The 8,069-nt window shown below is 34.3% G+C and overlaps 1 protein-coding gene across 2 annotated transcripts in view; it reads right to left on the reverse strand.

Annotated features, from left to right (window-relative positions):
• Positions 1-5,044, reverse strand: part of LOC120778660 (glutamate receptor 1-like) — a 136,338-nt gene extending 131,294 nt beyond the window's left edge. For both annotated transcript variants that reach the window (XM_040110585.1, XM_040110583.1), the window contains exon 1: positions 4,861-5,044. The gene's annotated coding sequence lies outside the window, so the exon portion shown is untranslated. The remainder of the gene's footprint in view (positions 1-4,860) is intronic.
• Between the last annotated feature and the right edge of the window lie 3,025 nt (positions 5,045-8,069).

Below are 8,069 nucleotides of genomic sequence, written 5' to 3' on the forward strand. Positions count from 1 at the left end.
TTGGCATTTCCTTTAGAGTGTAACAAATATCATGACTAATCGAATATACCCTTTTCATGGTAGAATGAAAGGTTTGCTGTCTCAAATTTGTATTAAAAAACTACGTACGATCTATTAAAAGAATGTATATTTGGTAAAATCGTCCCTCTCTAAATTGCCAATGTTTTTACAATTTAATTATTCTGCAATTGAACCCTTTTTGGCGCATACATATATTAGGTAAAAAATTATGTTATACTTGTAGTTCACTTAGCCCGTCATAAGCGTTCACAACACACGTAGAATCTAATAGTTAAGCAATTTCGTTCTTATTGCTTTTAATGCCCCTAAAATATCCTTTATATATCAGTGATTGCATAAAAATGGTACTTCAAAATAAATTAACTTTTGTCACACATTTTATAATTTTCACAGATCGCTATACACTGTTCCCCGAAACACTTATATTCACATTCTTTTACAGTTATCCGTGCGCACCATCGAAATGGACATGCCCACGATATTGGCTGACCTCAATTCTTTGTCCGTAGGCGTCGTAAACGACGTGACAAAATTACCATTCAATACATATTCATGAGCGTATACACAAGCAAAACCTTATGATGTGTTGATATCGCTTTGCTTGTCATTGCTATTGTTGTTCTTTATTTATATCATGCCATTGTGTAAAGGTAATAAAGAAAATTTAAGAAGCTGTAGCTGTCGATGCGCGTGTATCGAATATTTAGAGCTGCCACCTAACAATGACCAAATATTGTAATATTATATGCTTAGCGCGTAATTGCGGTTATTTAGTTGGTAATGATATATTTGCGGTATGGTAGTTTCACGCGTTCACAACTGGTGTGGCGCTGATAAAGATTTTGCTTTTATAACTTTTCATCTAATTTCGTGGGGTAGATTTCATGTTTGAGATTAAAAAAGTTTTAAATTTTTTCTTCAGTCATTTCTTTTCGGTCGCCATGTTGCTTTTATAGCTTCTATGGCGCTTTTAATTTCTTTTTCGTTGTTTAAATATGTTTTCATTTCCTGCTTCGGTATGCCCACTTCTGTCAGCTGACACTGATTTATTACTGTGTTGAAGGCGAAATGTTGCTGTCCCAGCATTTTTACGCTAATTTACACTGTCTTTCGGCAGACTACAGTCTGCAGTGCCATTATGCTGATGAATAATGGTATACTGGTTTGGGTGGAATGTGATGAGTTTTTGTCCAACAAATTATTTTTGTACGTTTTTTAACTTTTTAACTTTTTTTTTACAAGTTACAGCCTGTTGAGATTTTGCTAACGGCTAACTTTACTACGCAATCTGATAAGTAACTTTCTCCGCAGAGAACTCAGGAACTTTTTATACAAAATTAAAGAACTGGTTAGGTTTTGCATGGTTGATAACGTAAGAAGGTAGGACGGATAATGATTTATTTCAAAAAAATGTATTATTAGTTGGATTGAAATTAAAGTAATGGTATTAAAAACATTGTTTAATTGAAAACAAAAATTTGCCCTGTCCAGTTCGCTGTAGTGTTGAAAAGTTTTTGTTGAGATTGAGTTATCTTCAAATTTTAGCGGTGGTATGTTAGGGTGAGTGAAGTCAAGGGTTTTTCATCGCTTCGTACTTTGAAAATTTCGTTGATAGACATCTCTAAGAAAAGCCTCCAAATATGAGTTGTTCATTGTCAGATAGAAAATTTCATATCTCGCTTCCAACTACTTGCTAATTTATTTCCTTTACTAGGTAGAGGTGTCTGCCAAATTCTTTTAGAGGAACAAGCGAAAAAAAAATAAATTTTTTGACTCACTTGAAGAGTTTTTGTCGAAATTGAATTGTCTTTGTAAAATTATAGTACACGTGGAATGTACGTTAGGGTGGGCCGAAAAAGACTATGATTTTTTTTCGCATCTTACTTTAAAAAATTGCTTGATTCACACCTGTAAGAAAGGTTCTCCACAGATGAGCTTTTCATCATCAGATAGAAAATTTAATATCTCGCTTCCAAGTAATTGCTAATTTATTTCCTTTACGAGGTAGAGTTGTCTGTCAATAAATTTTTCAGAGAATCAACCAAAAAAACATTTGCTTCTTTTAACTCACCCTAGTATACGAACATACAATATTTTTGTTAAATTAAAAAATTTGAATTTTTAAATTTTAAATTAATTTAAATTTTTGCCGCCCTTCTTCGAAAGATGCATGTAAAGCTTAACGTACGCCTTACACTAATAAATCAAATGTAGATGAAGAACTTAGCAAGAATTCAGAATTCCCGTCTCTTATAGAAGCTCGTTTGTAAAATTTGGTCCAGAATATCGATTCCTTTTTTCTTAATCTCTGAATAAATTGTCAAAGTTGGAGGTAGTTTTGTTTGATTTAGAACATCCTAACCACTTAAGATTGCTTTGATATTTATTTTTTTGTGTCAATTGTTTTAGAAAATTAAATAAAAAATATTTGTATTAATTTTATTATTTTTTTGTATAGACCTAAACCGCTAAATAATATTGAATCTTCCAATATTGTAAAGTTATCACTTATATTCCAAATGGTGGTAAAAACTTTCTGTTACTGAAAAATGATTTTCTTAAATAAGTAGGATCATCGTCTTCTATCTTCTACCAGTTTTTCCAGCCTTCAGTCTAAAGGGAATATGCATAGTTTTTGCTGTAACTTATTCGAGCCTTAAGCGTCGGTACAAGGGCTTCAAAAACTAAAAATACTCTAACCACCCAAAGAGGACAAAAAACCTTAAATCCAGAGAAGCCAGAAACTTCATATTAACTCGCACTTAGCGATACCAAAACACAATTTATTTTGGACTGACTTCACGCAAAGCATTGTTGTTGTTCAAATATATTTGCAGAAAAGCTGTGTACAAAACGACGGTATTCTTAAGAGACCTACGACTCGTACAGTTCTGAAAATATCCGAAATTTTTTGATGTTTCATTGGAGTTTGTTTGATGTTTAAGTTTGTAGCGTGAGGTAGGTATAAAACACACTCTAACTGAATACTAGAGTAGATATGTCCATTTATTTCTTATAATAGATTGGTAGTAAGAGCTGCCTGTAAAACCTTATAAACTTGAGTTGTTTTGATTCTGAGCTAGGTCTTCATCCATAACCCTTCAAACTCAGTTTCTAGTTGCATTATCGAAACGTAAAATATATTTTAGGGAGAATTAGAAGTAGTCCGTTTAACTGTGTACTTAGCTTTAGGGATCCCGTTTCGACCCTTGCACATAAAGTAGTCCATGGTGCTTTATTTTTCAAACTCTTACATATACGGTACATTCGAACGAACGGGAATATTTGTTCTAAATTTTATACTATTGTAATTGACAACACAAAGTACAAAGTACACACTAAATAATTCAATAAATAACCCAAACAAGCTTGAAATCAAAACACATTTTGACAGGTTCCACATTACAAAATAATTGCTGTTCGGATCACTTAATCCGTGCTGTAAGCATTACTTCTTCATTGGGCTCGCCTTAGTCGTATGCAGCCACGACTCAAAAGAGCAACGACATATGCTCATGCTGTAAAGCTGAGATGGTACTATTTTCGGCAAACGAACGAGCGTTAGCTCACTTGACCGGGGATCAATGTCGTGTAAGCACAATGTAGAAATTTTGAAAGATATTGTATTTAAAGCGGAGTTGAAACGGGTCAACTTTTTTTGCTGTGTCCAGCTGAAATATTCCACATAAGAATTGTTGGCAGTTGGTGATAAATTTGTCATACATTTTGTAATTATATTTTAGATTTAGTTCAATTTTTTGGGTAATAATTTTCTACTAATTTAGATAAAAAAAAATGTTACCACTTAATTTTAATTTTTTAAAGAAAATATAGTTGGCTTTTTATTATTGTAGCTTTCACTAAACCTCTTGGTGTTATATACTAGATTATTATAAGATTGAAATTAATTGCTTTGTTTATAATTTACAAATATGTAACCTGTGGTGCGTTTAACTTTTTATAGCATTTAAATTTATATTTTTATATCATTTAGCTGTAAGCTTCACAAAATATCATGTGATTATTTACTATAAATCACACTGTTGCCATCAACTCACTTCGTCACAATCATATTTTTATGCACATGTGGTTGAGCTTTTTGTACTTTTCTCTACACTCATTATTTAACTTTTGTGTTACTTGAACATATTCAATCTAACTAAGCACCACAATCTCACTTTTCATATTTAAAATATATATTTATGACTTCTTTATATATTTCAGTTAAGCTTCAATTTTCTATGGATATATCTCTTTCCACTTTACTGTGTATAAGTTTGCATGGCGACACTTATTTATGCAAGAACTTGAATTCATCATAAATCTTGCTTACACCTCTTTACTACACTTTTTGAAATAGGCTTTGAAAATCTTACTCGCATTTATTTTAGTAGTATTTTCTTCATCACTACTATGCTCTGTGTTAGTAGCACTGCCTCAACTTTTTCCATGACGACATAGCGCCAGCCTAAGCTGACGGAGCAAACACGGCTTCTTCCATGCTTCTTTATACATATGTATGTATATGCACGCACGTGTTTATCTCTCGGCGGATTTTACTTTCAGTCGATTCACTTAAGTGCGGAGATTGTGCACGCATTTGGCAGCGATAAGCCGCTTACCATTCATTGCATTGCATTTACATAATTTGCGCGTAATGAAGGATTAGCACACGAAAAATAAAAGAATACAAGTAAGAAATTGAATGGAAACAAAAGCAGTAAAACGAAGTGACACACACTTTTGTGCAAATAAATAAAACTAAATAAAACGCAATTGATTTCGGGAAGACAACACTGTACATTCGCTTCCTTTCGCACCACCCACACTTGCACTCACTTTATTTAGCGTGAATTACGCTGCGTAACGCTTTCCACGTCAGCTTTGTTTACACTTTGCATTCGAGTGACACTCTTCTGGGATTCAGCATTGATAAAGTAATGAATGCATTAAGAAACACTGTGAATTGTAATGATTATTGTAGGTACTTTAAATGCGCGTACGAGTCGCACTTCTTCCGCTTGCTCATCCGTTACAGTACGCGTTCTAATAAGTACTAAAAGTACCTTAGAAACTCATCGTAGCTTAAACCCCGAAAAACTTGCATTCATACGATGCTTATTAGTTGAGGCTGTGCATTTGTGCGTGTGTGTGTGGTTGCTAGCCAATATTTGCTCGTCAATTGGATGCTGTGTTTGAATGCTGCACTACACCAGTTATGCTGGTTGTCATCAGGACCCAGTGTGCCGAAAGCAGTTGAGTGTTGAAACATTGTCGTGCTAACGAGCCTAATACTCGGCTCAACTCGGCACATTTTCATGTAAGTACGAACTTCAACACTCTCCCACAGCCCGACATAAACACACACTCACGTTTGCAAGGCTATACGTATTTTGCTTCGTCGGTTTTGTAATAACCAATCGCTATACGCCTCCTGTAAAACCGAAGTGGTGGAATTTATTTTTAATGTGCTCGCGCCCTTCATTTTATGCTCCTTTACAGCGCTTGCTTTTTAGTACTCTCCGGCAGTTATTACTTGCTGGCTGGCTGTGAGAGAGCACAAATATGAGAGAGCGCACAGATGAATTTCAGATGTACTAAATAATTGTACAGCATCCACAGGATGCCTTTTTAGGTCATTTACTTTTTAGGACATAAAAAATGTTTATTAATATCGGAAGTAAGTATAAAGTGTAATAACAGAAAAGCGCGGGAAGGTCCCTCAAACAATATTTTTGCTATACATGTTTATGTTTCGGAATAATAGTATATACAATCACTCAATAACGCATAGTAAACCAGTCAGTCATATAAGAAGATTCGAGTAGAATGCAGTTTTTGGTTACACTGAGTACTGCACAGGGTATCCTTTTACGAGCTTTCAGCACATTGATATCATTCACTCAAAATGCGAACTGAGTGAAATGAGAGAAAGTGCCCGAGACATTAGCACAGCATCCACTGAATGTTCTTTTACAAAAATAATTTTAGTACATTGAGAGCAACCACTAAAATGCCTGTGAAAGGTGGTCCAAAAGTTCTAGTCTGTTAGGAGTAACAAGAGATTTAGAGCACGAGAACGAACATTTGATGATGAACAGCATCCACTTGAAGTTTTTCTGCGACACTTGCCTCTCAATGCATTGTAGCTCACTAAAAGTAATAAGAGACTTAGAGTAACCGAGCAAACATTTGAAATATAGGTGGACAGTTTCCAAATGAGTCCTCATGAAACACTTTTAGTACATTGACATTGTAGGTTGCTAAACAAAATAATACTTTAAGAGTAAAAGCGGGAGAACGTATATTCGCTCTGTATTTGTGGGATCTGTATTGTTGGGACATGCTGTTTAGCAATTTGCTATCACTCGTTAAAAGTTCTAGTCAGTGTTACGAGTGTTAATACGAGAGTAAGAGTGCGATATCAAATAAAGTTGTACTAGGTAGCATTGTTCAGCATCCAGAGAAGTCTTTTTACGGGATTTCTTTTTTTATCATTCATAAATAAATCATTCCGACTTAACATCTACACAGGATCCACTGGCTCTCTATTACTCAGACTTGCTCTGAAGCACGTTGAAATTGTTTACTAACAGCTTACAGTTTCTGCCAGTAAAAAAACAGAAAATCAGAAAAAAATCATATATTTCATTTATTTTAAAACAATGACGTAGCACTCATTGAAAGCCGTTTTACGATATCTATCTTTTAATGCATTTATAATGTAAATCAGCGAAAAGAAAGGCAACGTTAGAGAAATGGCGCGAAAACATACAACATCTGAGTTATCATCAATGTAGTGTGCTGGACCATGTTTTCAATCACTTCACATCATAAGTAAAATTGTACAGAATCCACACGATATTCTTTTACGATATGTAACTTTTAGTACCTTGAAATAATTTCGCATAAGTGTAGGTCAATGAAGACAAAAGTAATATGAGTCAAAGATATTTTTTAAAGAGCGCGGCACCCTACATTGAAAATTGCCTTGAAGTAGCACAGCATCCAAAGGATCCAACTTTCTGGCCCTTACTTTGAAGCACATTGTAATCGCGTAAGTTAGTACAAAGAGCAGAGATGTAGGACGATGTCGTAGATTGTAGTTTTTCTATACCGTATTGTACAGCGTCCAAATTGAGCTATTATGAGAAATTTCTTATTTGTGAAATCATTCAGAAGAAAAAAGACAGAAACTATATACGAGTAATATAAAAAGTAGTGAGCACAAATTCCAAAGGGATACCGTCCATTTTCTCACATTGCAATCATTCGTCCGATAAAGTGAGTGGGAATGTATAGTATTAAAATTAAATCTGACACAGCTTCATGAGAATCTTATTTTCTGACACTTTTCGTGAAAGAAGACGAGAACGTAAATTTTAGTTTTGACTAAAATCGTAAGCTTATAAGAAGAGCAGAGAAAAAGGATGAGCGAGAACGAAATGAATTACTATTATGAGGAGTTACACTGCTTAAAGGATTCTACAGCTTTCGTGTTTTAGCACTTCCTAAGCATGCATTAATCAATTGTTCGTGAAATGAGTAATAATGTCAGAGAATAATCGCGAGAGAATGGTTCTGAATTAACCCGGCATGCATGCAATATTTTACGATATAGTTCTTCTGGATAATTGTAAAGCATCCAAAGAGTGTTTTTTAACCAAACTCTAATTTTATTTGAGAGGAAAAAAGACGAGAACGGGAATTTTGGTTGTTTTGAGGAGATTTACATAGCATCCACATCGCACATTTCTACGATATTTGTCCATACGATTAATGAAACAATTTATACTCCTTCAGTAAATAGCATTATAAAGAATTAGAGTACGTAAATCTAGGAGATAATATGTATCAAATAGCCCATATCGGTACATATGAGCAGTAGCACAGCATCCACACGATGTTCATTTTCAGTTTGCAGGAATTTTCAAATATTGTAATTTGAATGACCGTATGTCTTGGCCAGAAGATCCACTTAAGAAAAAAGGGAGGAAATAATTTTACGAAATCTAATATTACTCAAACATGCGAGTTCTAAATGTCTG

This window comes from Bactrocera tryoni, chromosome 5 (assembly GCF_016617805.1).
Source record: "Bactrocera tryoni isolate S06 chromosome 5, CSIRO_BtryS06_freeze2, whole genome shotgun sequence".
Classification (NCBI taxonomy): domain Eukaryota; kingdom Metazoa; phylum Arthropoda; class Insecta; order Diptera; family Tephritidae; genus Bactrocera; species Bactrocera tryoni.